The sequence below is a fragment of the Delphinapterus leucas genome, chromosome 14, assembly GCF_059928025.1.
Source record: "Delphinapterus leucas isolate spDelLeu-1000000601 "Yukka" chromosome 14, BTC_Dleu_Yukka2, whole genome shotgun sequence".
NCBI lineage: Eukaryota > Metazoa > Chordata > Mammalia > Artiodactyla > Monodontidae > Delphinapterus > Delphinapterus leucas.
Window position 1 is genome coordinate 1,379,683 of NC_143142.1, and position 13,848 is coordinate 1,393,530.

The window sequence follows — 13,848 nt, forward strand, 5'->3', positions numbered from 1 at the left end:
TGGGAAGGTCGTGGCACTTGAACCGCTGTGACCCTCACCAGTATGTACCAGCTCACATTTCTGTCCTCTCCCTTGTTCCACGTTGTACCCTGCAAGCCACTCTATTGGAGAAGCTCACAAATAAAATAACTGAGCCCACCTCCCTGGCCTTGGTCGCAGGAAAATCTCGTGGCCGCTTAGCACCCGCTGACCTGCTTCCTGGTTCACTGGGCCCTGATTTTCCTGGAGACGCACCGCCCCGTCATGGGGGTCTCAGCCAGCATGCAGCTGGCCCCTACCACGGTGACGGCCAGGCCAGCAGCGACACCATCAGGGCAGATAAGTGGCAGTGAGACCTGGGAAGGCTGGGACAGGCCCTGTGTCTCCTGCTTGGTGTGAACGGGGTAGGCCTTGGCCTGGTGACTGCTGGAGGCCACGCTGTCTGAGCGCAGAGCCAGCGCGGTGACACAGAGCTGAGCCGAGATTCTGACTGCGGCATGTCAGCCCTGATCCAACCTGCCCCTAGCAGGTCACAGGGGCCTGTGCATTCCTCTGTGGATATTGCAGGTTGGGTCAGGTTTGCTTCAAAAAGTCCTTACGGATGCAGATGAAAGAGAAGGGGAGGGGAGACCCCAGCTCCCTCACCCGTTTCCTTAGGAAGGGAGTGTGTCACCGCTGGGATCTTCAAAGCCATCACCCCCAGGAAAGCCCTGGAAGCTCCTGTGGGTCCTCGATGGCCATGAACAGGGGCGGTCACTCCGCCCGCAGGGAGAGCAGCGCTCCTGCCCCAACGGAAGGTGCGCTGAGTCCAGGCGCAGACGAGACGGCTCAGAGACATGAATGAGGGGTGACCACGGCCGTCGGTGGAGCGGCTGGAGGCCGGGCAGGAGCCCCCAGGACGGCTCAGGACCCCGGCCCTGCGGGGGCTGAAGTCTGTGCAGAGTCTCAGACCCTTCTGCGGCCGCAGCCCCAGTCTGTTCTCCTCCAGCCCCTGAGCCAGCGGCTGTGACATGGGGGCCTCCGTGGAGAGGGCGGGGCAGGGTTCCCAGGCTGCTGGGCCATTTGAATCCATCGGCAAGGGCGTGGTGACTTGTCCACACGTTTCAACAGGTGGAATAAAAATCACGGAAGAAAGGAGTCAAACCGCCAACTGATGGAGTTAAGGAGACCCTCAGCTGTGAGAATGCACCCACAGCTCTGAGAACCTGATGCAGGTGAGACGGGCACAAGCCCAGATCACACTCGCCACACTGACTTCCGTGTTTGTTTGTTTGTTTTTAACATCTTTATTGGGGTATAATTGCTTTACAATGGTGTGTTATTTTCTGCTTTATAACAAAGTGAATCAGTTATACATATACATATGTTCCCATATCTCTGACTTCCGTGTTTTTAAAGCACAAGTATTAAAAAAAAAATCAGACAAATAAGGAGGCGGTGGGTACACTTTAATGATACAACTTAATCTGCGGGGGATGTGATCTGGTGACTCTCTATACGATAATCCTGCCTTTCACAATTATAATTAACTGTGAGAATAAAAAGCTTGTCTACATTATAATTACTGCTTCATAAAATTTATGTATACTTGTAACAACTAAATGGTTCAGTGTCTCGAAAAATAAATATCTTTTTCCATGTTTTATTGTGAATTGCAGTGGTCCCTCAGTATCCACAGGGATTGGTTCCAGGACCCCCCAAGGACACCAAAATCCACAGGTGCTCAGGTCCTTTATAGACACTGGCATAGCATTTGCATACAAACTATGCCCCTCCTTCCATGCTTTAAATCATCTCCAGATCACTCATAAAACCTAAAATGAGGTACAAGCCGTGTAAACAATTGTAGATACATTTTAAATGCTACGTAAATAGTTGCCTTGCAGCAAATTCAGGTTTTGCCTTTGGGAACTTTCTGGAATTTTTTCCCCAATATTTTCGATCTGAGGTGGGTTGAATCCATGGATGCAGAACTCACAGACATGGAGGGCCAACTACATGTTAATCTTGTTATACACATTTTTCTTAATAGACAATAACAGGCGATTTAAGTGACTGACCTTCGCAGTAGATTTATCTTCAAATCTCTTAAAACAGTAGCTGAGCCAGGCTGTCTGACGGACGGACGTCTGTGCTCATTAAATTACCAGCTCAGCAGCGCACTGCAGTTCCTGCCGGGGGCGTGAACACAAACACAGGGCAGATGCAGATGAAGCCCGGCCTCGCCCTCAGAGGAGACACAGAGCAGCACCCTGGGCTCTGGCGTCTCACACCGGGACTTGGGTCCTGCAGCCACCGCAGCCGCACTGTGTCATCAGCCTTTTCTAACCTCTGATTTCTATTTACTAAGGACTATTATCTGTAGTTCATTTTATACTGTAGATATTCGTTGAGTTCCTATTGTATGCCGTGTGCTGTGCATTCCATGATGAACCAAAACCATGAGCTGACAGTCTAGCAGAAAAGAGCAACAGGAAGCGAGTGACCACAGGAGGCGTGTAAGTGCCAACAAGGAATGGGGGACAGCACAGTGGTGCCACCTGGCACAGGAGGGTATGACAACAGAGCTGAGGCACGGGGTGACCAGCAGTGACCAGAAAGGGAGGAGAGGGCTTTGGGCTGGGTGGACAGCGTGTGCAAAGGCCCAGCGGCTGAGGCGAGATAGAAGAGGAGAGTGGTACAGGAGGAAGCTGAGGGGACAGTGCCGGGCCCTGGGCCACGGGGGCGGGTTTGCCTTCACCCCGAGTGTGACAGGAGCTGGGGAGGACCCACAGCAGGGGAGGCAGACGACCAGACTTGTTTCTTCAAAAAAGCACTCGATCTGCCACAGGGAGTGCAGAGGGCAGGGGTCCAGCTAGGAGGCTGCGCGGGCACCAGGCAAGAAATGGCACTGGGTGCACTTGGGGGTGGAGGCCGTGGAGACGAGGAAACTGGGTGGATTTCAGGGAATTTTGGACATGAAATCAACAGTTAGCAGTGAGCTGGATACAAGGAGAGTAAGGGAAAGGGAATACAAGGAATGGGTTCTCTTGATTCGTCCAGGTCAATGGATTGTGGTTCAGTTTAGCAAAGTGGAAACGCCGAGCGAGGTCTGAAGTGAGGGACCGGAGATTACTTTGGCCTGTGGACGCTGCACTGCCCACGAGACATCCAGATGCAGACATCAAGGAAACAACTGGACCCATGAATCTACAGCTAAGAGGTAGGAGTATTCTAGAGACATAACTTTGGGATCCATCAACGTACGGGCAGTTTCGAAGGCCTGGGGAATGATAAGGTTAACTACAGAAAGAAATACAGTGAGGAGAGAAGAGACCCAGGATGCAGCTCTGTGGAACGCTTAACTTGCAGTGGGGAGGTTGAGCCTGAGAAGGAGACTGAGAAGGAAGGGCCGGTAAGGTGGGAGGCAAGCGGGCAGCAGCGCGCTGTGACGAGTAAAGGGTGCGGGAGGCGAGACGGGCCTGTCCTCCGCCTGCCTTCTGTCTGTGGAAGAACTTCAGCCAGAGAATAAGCTTAATCAGAGAAGTGAGAAAATGCAGAAGCAAAGGAAAACAGTCAACCAACACCAAGTATTAACAGTGCGGCCACTAAACAGAGTCAAGGCCCTTTAGTCCCTCCTCAAGGGCTGTAGGTCATATTCGGAGCCACTGTAGGCAGCTCTTGTCAGGGACATGGAAGATGGTTTTGCTCAAAAACTCTATTACCTTTTTTTAAGGAAAGCTGAGAATCCTGCTTTTTTCACTGACTTTCAACAGAAAAGCACGTCTGCAGTGGGGCCCCATTGTGTAGCGCCTGTCACGGGGCCTGTGGTAACGAGGAGGGGTTGCACCCCGCTCCCGTGTGAGCCGAGGGAGGCAGGGCCCTCCCCGTCCCTCTAGATGCTCACGTCCCACACTGGCACGTGCTTCTCCCAAGAGCACGGAACGCTGCTTCTCTAAATCATTAATGACACGTATTAAATGTTAAATGTCTTGACAGATCAAGAAGCCTCATTAACAATGAGCAGACGCTTCACCCACATGCACCAGCAGGTCCTGAAGACTTTCACCAACGCCACAGCGCTTCTGCCTCTGGACCATGGGGAACCTGCCAGGACGAGGAAGCACTCTGCCCCAACTCACGCTTTCCCATGAGAATGCATCATCCTCCAGACACAGGAAATGTGTCCTCATGACACTAAGGCCCCTCCCTGAAATCCTGGAGGGCAAAATCACTGTGAATCACCGATGAACCAAGACCTGTCAGGTAAGTGCCTTAGGAGCAGATCTCTCCCGTGAGGGCACAATGCCAATCACGGCGTCTCAAATCCCTGCAGGACAAGTCACGGTCTATCCGCGGGCCCCACCTCATGTGTTTTTCCAAAGATGGTGACGAAACAGCCCAGAAGGAACATACCTGAATCAGTGAATGTGCTCCACTCCTCTTAAACAAATTCAAATGGATTTTGATTTGCAGACTTGGGCGCGCTGCTTGCCGCTGAGTTGGATGGTCTGAAATGAGGAGACATGAAGAAAAGACTCGCCTTTATCTTCTCTGTCTGATGAAACTGCAAGTTCGCATGTCACCCTCGGTGGAAAGACCAGACTCGTGGCTAATTATCCAAATGTAACGCGCCAGTGTTGGTTGCCTAGCCCCTTGTGTCAATATGCTACTGAGGCTGGTGGGTTGGAGTACGTTTCTGAAGCTGATGTCTGGAACCTCCTACTTTAATGAGGAAAGAGAGAAGAAATTTTCTGCTGTTAAAAAAGGTCTCTTCTCGGGCTTCCCTGGTGGCCCAGTGGTTGAGAGTCCGCCTGCTAATGCAGGGGACACGGGTTCGAGCCCTGGTCCGGGAAGATCCCACATGCCGCGGAGCAACTAGGCCCGTGAGCCACAACTACTGAGCCTGTGCGTCTGGAGCCTGTGCTCCGCAGCAAGAGAGGCTGCGATAGTGAGAGGCCCGCGCACCGCGATGAAGAGTGGCCCCTGCTCGCCGCAACTAGAGAGAGCCCTCGCACAGAAACGAAGAGCCAACGCAGCCAAAATAAATAAATAAATAAATTTAAATCATGTGGGCTTTTAAGAAGACCTCTGCTTAAAAAAAAAAAAATAAGTGAGTGGACGGTTCACATACACATTAGCAGTAACTTGGGTACTTTCATCCACTGAAAAATAAATTCAATGTAGAAAAAAAGTAAAGTTAAGATGCATCAGGGCAAACTTAATGGTGTGTTCTAAGCTCTCAAGTGTGTTTCTCTCAGGCAGAAGGCATTCCTTCACTTGCCATTGGCTGTTACACAAGACCACTGAGAACTGGCCAATTTATCCCCACTCCCCACAAATCACATCTCCCTCCCGCTAAAACACATTATTTCTATTCATAGAAACATTCCTAGTTGCTATAGCACAGTGTGAAATCTTCAGTTTGGCCTCAGATGCCTTTTACCCGTTAATACCCTGAGATCAACCCTCATTGCCACCGGAGGAGCTTTTCTGCTACAGATCAAGAAAAGGAAGGGGCTCTTGGGGCAGCAGAAGGCCAAGTCAGGCCACCACACTACTGAAGACTCTTTCTATGAGCATGTGGACAAACAACCGTCCTAAATGCTAAACCAAATCAAAGAAGAGCACCTCACCTGTTTGTGCATGAGACGGATGACGTGAAGAGAAGCGCCTAACACTCCCTGGGAGAGCCAGGGGTAGTGATTCCTCCAGGGAAATATGGTAACTGGTTGCAGGCCTCACGGAGTCTTTGAAATTCACTGCTTCAGCAATCCTTGGAAATAAAAGGGACATTATTACAAAATGGCAAAGGAAGGCATTCAGCTAGAAGATGGGTTTGAAATTTAATATTAAACCTCAAATTATTGAGACAGTGATCTTTTTTGGAAGAATTTTTTTTTTTTCTTTGCGGTATGCGGGCCTCTCACTGCTGTGGCCTCTCCCGTTGCGGAGCACAGGCTCCGGACGTGCAGGCCCAGCAGCCATGGCTCACGGGCCCAGCCGCTCCGCAGCATGTGGGATCTTCCCAGACCGGGGCACGAACCCACGTCCCCTGCATCGGCAGGCGGACTCTCAACCACTGCGCCACCAGGGAAGCCCCTGGAAGAATTTTTCAATTCTGTTACTGAACACTACTCTATTTAAGACTTTATTCTGCCACCTATAGGGACTACCAAGATAGCTGCAGTGTAATCTTGGACCACAAATAACAACCTAGTTGAGGCCCAGGAAGCTGTCATATAACAAAGAGTCAAAACGACTGGGCATAGACTCGCAGCAATCCCACTTAATCGCTGTGTAACCTTGGGGAGATCACTTACATTGCCTGAACTTTAGTTTCCCTAATTATAAAATGGTGTGATAAACAGTAGCATGGTGGATAAGAGGAAGAAATAAGTTGTTTTCCTCTACACATCTTAGCTTCCTTGGCTGGAGCCCTGGACATTAGAATGAGTAGACAGATTAACAGAAGAAAAACCAACAGAAGTTTATTAACATGTGCGTCAGAGTACTCGGCGATGAGTAACCCAAAAGAGCCGTTAGTACCTGGGTTAGTACCTAGCCTCTTAACTGAAGGAATGATGAACTTTCGGAGAAGTGACAGGACTTTGAGTTTCTAGGGTGGCAAACTGTGGAAGGCAGGCCCGTGGGGGGACTGATGGAAGGGGAAGAATAGTCAGTGAGTTTTGTTATGTAGATTCCTCCCCGGATGTCGCTAGGTGATAAGGGTCTAGGTTTGTCTCTGGTTCCTCCTAGTTAGAAAGGGGAGCGGAAGACAACTTTATAAGTGTATGCCCTGCTTTTAGGAAACAGGTGGAGTCCAGAAAGCTTTTTTGGTGTCTGTTTCTTCAAGTTTGCCTTCAGGATAAAAAACAACAAAACAAAAAACACCCCCCCCCCAAAAAAAACCAAACAAACCCAAATAGAAACAAAACAAAAAACCAACCGAACGAAAAACACCAACCAAACAGAAAAAGACTGCCTTCAGCTCAAAATGATCCTTATGACCAAGTGGCATACTTTGAGGTGGCGTATTTTACTCCACTTCAGTGGACATCTGCTGTTTCGCCTCTCAGCAGCCCTTCATTCTTCTCCTGTAAAAGTCTCCTCAACTTCCCTCCAGGTGACCATCTCCTTCCCCACTGGCAGCCCATGTAATTTGAAGTTGACTCCATCCTGGGCTTAAAGGTAAACCCTATTGGACTTCCCTGGTGGTGCAGTGGATAAGAATCCGCCTGCCAATGCAGGAGACACAGGTTCGAGCCCTGGTCCGGGAGGATCCCACATGCTGCGGAGCAACTGAGCCCGTGAGCCACAACTACTGAGCCCTCATGCCTAGAGCCTGTGCTCCGCAATGAGAAGCCCGTGCACCGCAATGAAGAGTAGCCCCCGCTTGCTGCAACTAGAGAAAGCCCTCGTGCAGCAACGAATACCCAACGCAGCCAAAAATAAAATTAATTAATTAATTAAAAAAAAAAGTAAGCCCTGTTATTCAGGCCCAAATGAATCAGTGCACTGTGTTCCTCAAGGCCATGGTTATTGATCAGGGCTGAGCACACAATCCAGTAAGATCCAGAAAGGTGCAACAGGATGAGGTAGAGACGCTGGTTCAAAGATTCTCACTTCTCTTCACTAGATGTCAGCCCTGAAAGATGAGGTCCTGGGAGTGACTTTCACACATGAGGAGAGAGAGTGACTGAGAAGGGAGCCCACCTTGTGAAGAGAGCTGAGAGATTTTGCCAAGTGACATCAACTGGACACTGGATCAAGCTGCTCCTGAAGCTAGTGTATCCAAGGACCTTCCAAAGCACATGTGCCAGGGAAAAATACACTTTTGATTAAGACGCTTTAGGTTGAGTTTTTTGTCATTTATAACCCCAAATACCCTACCTGGCACATAATGTACTTGTCTCATGGAGGTGTGATGCAGAACTGAGGCGGTATTGACTTGGTATACAGTAGGTGTTCAGTAACTTACTGAATGAGTTAGAACCTTAGACACTGCACCAATGCCCCTGAGATGCAGGATCATTTGCCCCCCAACATGGGTCCCTTACCATCTACTTGCTACGTCTCTCATCTGGACCCCATGTGCCTCCCAGCTTAGCTCTGCAAAGCAAGGACTGAGGTTTCTGCTCAGTTACAGATGTCGGCAAACTCCGATCCCCGGTTCCCATCTGACATTTAACAAGCCCCTGGGAGCTGAGTGCACCATATTCTCCCTCCTTTGATAACTGGTTTTCCCTAAATAATAGTCTCGAACACAGTGTCCAGTGACACTGTACTGATGTAGGGCCGGGGGGGGGGCACACGCAGCATGCTCCCCTGCCCCAAACACTACATGGTTTCCTTGCACACTTCCTGGATGAACAGCAGGCCCCCAGGAAGCATGCAGGGCCGTCCCACTGCGAGGACGACTGAAGCCTCCTGGGCCACTTGTCATTAGGAGACTCTGGCCAGGACAGGAGTAGAACCCAGGGCCCTGAACAGATAAGCCCCTAATCCAGCCTTAGGAAACCCTGAGAAGGGGGCCTGGAAGTGGCCAACGCCATTTACTAAGCCCCACAGAAATCCCTTAGCATTAAATTGGGCAAATAGGAGCTTTTCCTCAGCTAACTGCCTCCCTCCTCCCCTCCCCTCTCCAACCTGCACACTCTCACACAGGCCGAGGATGGCCCCCCACCGTCTGGAAAGGGAGCCCAGGACGGTACCCTCGGGGTCCCCGCCGGCCTTTTCGGTCAGGCCCAGCACCGTGGGATCGTCCTGAACATCAACAGAAACACTGAAAATCAAACTTGCTTCAGAACCACACCAGCTGGATGCACTGAATGCATGAAAACAAACTCCTTAGGGTTTGGGTGTTGGTTTGTTTTGCCACTTTACGCTGAAGCGCGCAGAGGAACAGGCAGCACTTCTCGTGCATTTCCCGTGGGCCAGGGCCTGTCCTCACAATGACCAGAGATGGTAGATGATGCTATATCTCATTCCTCAGGCTGGGAGGTGACCGCACAAAGCTCGCACAGACAAGCCAGGGGGCTGGCCCGCGCCACCCAGGCTCTAACGCAGACAAGGGGCCACTGAGAGGCTCAGGCCAGGACAAGGTCCCAGCTCCACTCCGACCCTGGGAGCTGAGCGTTGAGACGGGACCCTCAGAGGCTGCACGGAGCGGGGAGTCCCTGAGTCACTGCATGGAGGACGCCCCCGCTGACCATATGGGACTTGGCAAGAAGGAGAAGCAAATGTCTATTTGGTATGGCAGTGACAAGGGGGGCGGACTGGCAAGGCTGAAAAACAAATGAATCCCACGCTCCAACGCAGACACGGGTTGGGGAGCACCCGCCTCAGGAACAAGCGCAGAGGGGCCTCAGCGTCCCGCCCACCCCTGGGCTTGGAGACAACACACCCACACGGCCTCCCACAAAGCCGGCGCCCATCTGGCCTGGGCCCGACTCCTGCTCGCTCTGCCTTGGCCCCAGGTCCTCCCGCAGAAACCCCGGTTCTCCCGCGGGCTCTGCCTCTCATTTTTCGATTCCCCGCGCCCCGCCCCCCGTCCCCCCGGACCTCAGCATCCCCGGTTCTATCCCCCACAACTGCACATCCCACCAGCCTTTGAAAGTCAGGGGAGAGCCAGACGGGCAGGGCTTCGGGGCAGGTTTATCACGGTGGGCTTCAGACCCCCCTGTCCCGCTGGACGGGGGCTCCTGGAACATTCTTTCCTCTTAACACCCATCCCGGAAGTGCTTCCCATGGGGAGCCTGGAAGTGCTCAGACACTGGTAGCCTTGTTCCCACCCATAGCTCCTTATGATTGGCTGAGCCCTTGTGCCACTCCTGCCCCTCTTGGCTAGTGATTGGTCTAGAGTGGTCATGTGACCCAGTTCTGACCAATGAGTTGTGAGGGAATATCTGCAAGGGGAACCATGGGGAAGATTTTGCCTCCTTGGTAAGAGGGAGTCAGCCCCAGCCCTGAACTCCCGTCCTGGCCATTGTCAGTGCAGTCCTCACCGTATTCCCACTGCTGCCATTAGGAAGCAGAGCAGGCATTTCCCAGGACCCTGGACTGCCAGTGCTAAAACCAGAATGTTCCAGACAAACTGAAGGACTTGGCTACAGCATGGCGGCAGAGCCAGACCCACTGAAGCCTGACCGTGGAGTCTGCCGGGGAATCGCCTGCCCATGGGCTTCTTGTGCTGAGTAAATGTCCTGTGTTCTAAACGTGACTTAGGTATATTATCCTGTTACTTGCAGCCAAGAGCATCTTACGGACAGAGACTTGGATCATCTAATTATCCCTGTGTCGCAGATCGGGAAACTGAGGCTTACGGAGGTTGAGTAACTTGCCCAAGGACACAGAGCTTGGGGCCGTACCCAGGCTTGCCTGATTCCAGAATCACTGGGCTGCCTCCTGCAGCTCAGCACATCCCCTTGTAGCCCTTTTCAGACCCTCTTAACCCAGCCTCTTGAAGTCAGTAAGTGGTTCTTGGTCATCCTGGATCCCCAGAACCTAGTTTGTCCTATGAGTGAATGAGTGAAATCTGAGAATTCCAGCTGGGAAGCATTGTCAAATGAGTAATAATAACTCTTCTTAAGATATACTGTATAGGTAAATATTATTAATGTATGAAATTACATGAAGTTCCTAAAATTTAAAATGCCATGGTGTTTTGTCAGTCATGATTGCAGTTATTATCTTAAAATGTTCTATATCAGAAATGGCTCAATTTCCTTGACAATCACATTGTAATCAGGTCTTTAAGCATGCTTTTTGAGCCTTTTGTCATTTAGAGACAGTTATTGTCTTACTGTCTTATTCTGATGCTTTTACAAAAATACTTGGAAATGACTTGCTTTTATGCTGAAGACTCAGCTGCAAAAGACTTCCACTTTGTATGAGGGTTATTTCAGAAACGGCTGTCTTATGTAAGGCTACTGAAGAAATAGTATCAATAATAGGGTCTCTTTTCACTGTGTATGTCCCACACTCAGTTGAGTCTCTCCTAAGCTCTCCACACTCAGCTGACTAGCTTCTCATGAAGTGTTGTTGCTTTCTGCACTGAATACTCCCTTGGTTCCAGGTAACAACCCTAACCTTGCAACTTTGCTTCCAGCACTACAGGAAGGAAACAACCACGGCTACATTTTGTTAACAGATTATTTTCTTGCTTCCAGGAATTACTTACAGGAAGCCCCTATTGATAAGGCTGATCGGACTTAATTTACAGATGGGTCCTACTTAAAGGATGAACAAGGACATGATTGAGCTGGATATACAGTAACGCCCACAGTGGACATCATTGAAAACTTTTATTTATCAGAAACAAAGTCAGCATAACTGGCCAAATTAATTGCCTTAACTCTAGCTTGTCAACTAGCTAAAGGCCAGGATAACAAATATTTATACTGACAGTCGCTATACTTTTGAAGTGGCACACAACTTTGGAACGCTATAAAAACAATGATGTTTTTAACCTCCTCAGCACAACTTATAAATTTAAAAACAAAACAAAACAAAACAGGTTACAGACATACAGCTGCCAGAACAGTAAGCAATTATTAAAACAATAGGGCATTCCAAATCTGACACCATGGAAGCTAAAAGAAATCAGCTTGCTAATGCTGTGGCCCAACAGGCAGCCTTAAATATTCATCCTGTCCAGTCTTGAGACTGTCCACTGCTCTCCATTAACCTTGCTAACCCTATAAAAGATTTCTAGGGCTCAAGAGATCCCCACTAAAAAAGAGAAACAGATATGGCAACAAAAGGGGGAATTTTGATCCAACCACACAAATATGGCTTAGACCTGATAAAACAAAACTTTGTGTCTGTTGAAGCCCAACTGCCATTACTCCAGCAGGTACATTCTTTAACACACTGGGCATCTAAGAAAATGATTTTATGAGGAAAACAATATTATGGAAATTTGCACCCATTTTGGTTCGAAGGAAATCTATTACGTTATTGACAGGGTCTTGTTGAGACACTTCAAAAAAAATGGTGACTACTTTTACAGTGAGCTCCCAGGAGATGAAAATGATGATGGATTACAACCTAGAGATTTTGTTTATTGGAAAGGACACAAATAAAAGATTATTTACACACATGATGGAGAGAAACTTATCAGGTATTACTAACTAATTTATGTACAGCCGAACTGAAAGACATCAGTTCATGGATTCACATGGCTCATTTGAAAAAGGGTCCTCCACCTGAATGGACTTTGACCCCTGTTTCTAGCACCGAGCTTCAGCTAAGCCAAGCGTCTCCAAGCTGGGAGAAGCAGACGACAACAGTAACGGACAGCTGACCCACGAGTCCCCAGGACGTCTGAATGTTATAGAGCCCTCCGCAATCGAGCAAAGAATCAATGTCACCTTTACCAAGCGTGGAGGGCGAGGTGAATTGGCACCCATGTGATTCAGGCCCTCCCCCGGCGGGTGCCTCTCCGCTCAGAGGTAGCCGCCTCCCTGGGGATCCAATTCAGCTCATTGTGAAAGTTTTTGGGGAACAGAATTGCCAGAGAGAGTCAGAGAAGAAAAGTTCTCCAAATATCTCAGCTGCTTTTAAGAATTCTTGTCACGCCATTCAAGGTGACATTCTGTCTGGGCCAAATAGCTTGCTGTCCTCGAAGAAAAATTAAATCTTAAACATGAACGGTGGAGTTAAGTGATGATGCAGGGCGAGTAATGAAATCCACGAGGAGAGGAGAGCAGAGCTCACGTCGCCTTCAGCCCACACTGCAGAATAATTGCTTCTGTTGGAGCAATGGCTTCGATTTCACCATCAGCTCAGCTCCGCCCAGTGCCCTGGAAGGAACTCAGAATCAGCTCTGTGATTGGAATTTTGAGAAACTTTGCTCCCCTCACTTTAGGGATCCTTAGTATTGATACAAAGAAGACAACAGATCTGATAGAAGGAGGAGTAAGTGCCGTCTTCAGAACTTACTTCGATTTTAAAAACTTGTACTAAGTGTCTAATTGAAGTTCACCCAAAACCAAAGTGAGAGAGGGTTGTTTTTTCTCTGCGCATCAAAAAAATCTGGAAGTCACAGAAGAAAATGTTGGTATGGTTGAGTCCCAAGAGCCTTTTTGCTAGAGCCGACTTGAGTTGGGGCTTTGTCCTGGCAGAGCTGGCAGTGGCCTTCCACCATCAGGAGAAGGTGAGTCCTCGCAGCCCCAAGGCGCCCACACCACACGGTGGTCTCCTTGCTTCCGCCCCCTCCCCCATTTTGTGATTTCCAGAAGAGTGAGACCTCAGGAATGAGAAAGCAAATTTCCAGCACCACTGACGCCAATACAAGACCCCTTAGCTCTGCCCCTCTCCCACCCCGGTGGGATTGTTGAAGGTTCAAAGGCACAAAACAACAACAAAATCACCGTAATCTCCAGGGTTGGTGTTTTAACGTTTTCTGTTATTTTCTTAGAGCTTTACATACCTAAGATTTTCCACCTTTTTCCGTAAGGATTTTACCCCAGATTTCCAGACAGGAGCATGCAAAGTGGTAGGTCTTTTCTGCTGGAAGTGACACTGTTGGAAATACTATCAAGTTCCCTTCCCTCTGGGTCAAGGTCTGACTCAGAAGGACATCTGTGTGCCTGATGGCAGCGCCCAGATGGACACACTGACACTGTTGTGTGACCCAAGAACGCGGCCCTGAAGCTGGGCCCTTGCGCCCTCGTTTCCCGATTGCAACTGTTCACCAACTTTTAAAAACTGTTTTCCCCTCGGCAAGTTATTCCATCCTCTTCTCTCAAATGTGGTGTTACATCCCAGTTTCACTCTGGGGTATATTACTCATGGGTTCTGTAATTGCAGTGGGGTCTTTAGGACACATTTGGGTCAGAGGGTGCCTGAGCCTGGCTCACTCTATGGAGTTAAGAAGAGATTTTT

The 13,848-nt window shown here is 49.5% G+C and overlaps 1 long non-coding RNA gene across 6 annotated transcripts; it reads left to right on the forward strand.

Moving 5' to 3' along the window:
• The first annotated feature begins 448 nt into the window (after positions 1-448).
• Positions 449-12,776, forward strand: LOC115804088 (uncharacterized). 6 transcript variants are annotated; one of them, XR_016387453.1, is made up of 5 exons: positions 449-1,193; positions 2,012-2,477; positions 3,022-3,181; positions 3,958-4,224; positions 11,130-12,776. It is a non-coding gene; the product is annotated as an uncharacterized LOC115804088 (long non-coding RNA). The 6 variants fall into 6 exon arrangements; XR_016387452.1 differs by lacking the exon at positions 11,130-12,776 and adding an exon at positions 7,085-11,119; XR_016387451.1 differs by lacking the exon at positions 11,130-12,776 and adding an exon at positions 7,598-11,119 and having other exon boundaries at positions 450-1,193.
• The last annotated feature ends 1,072 nt before the right edge of the window (positions 12,777-13,848 follow it).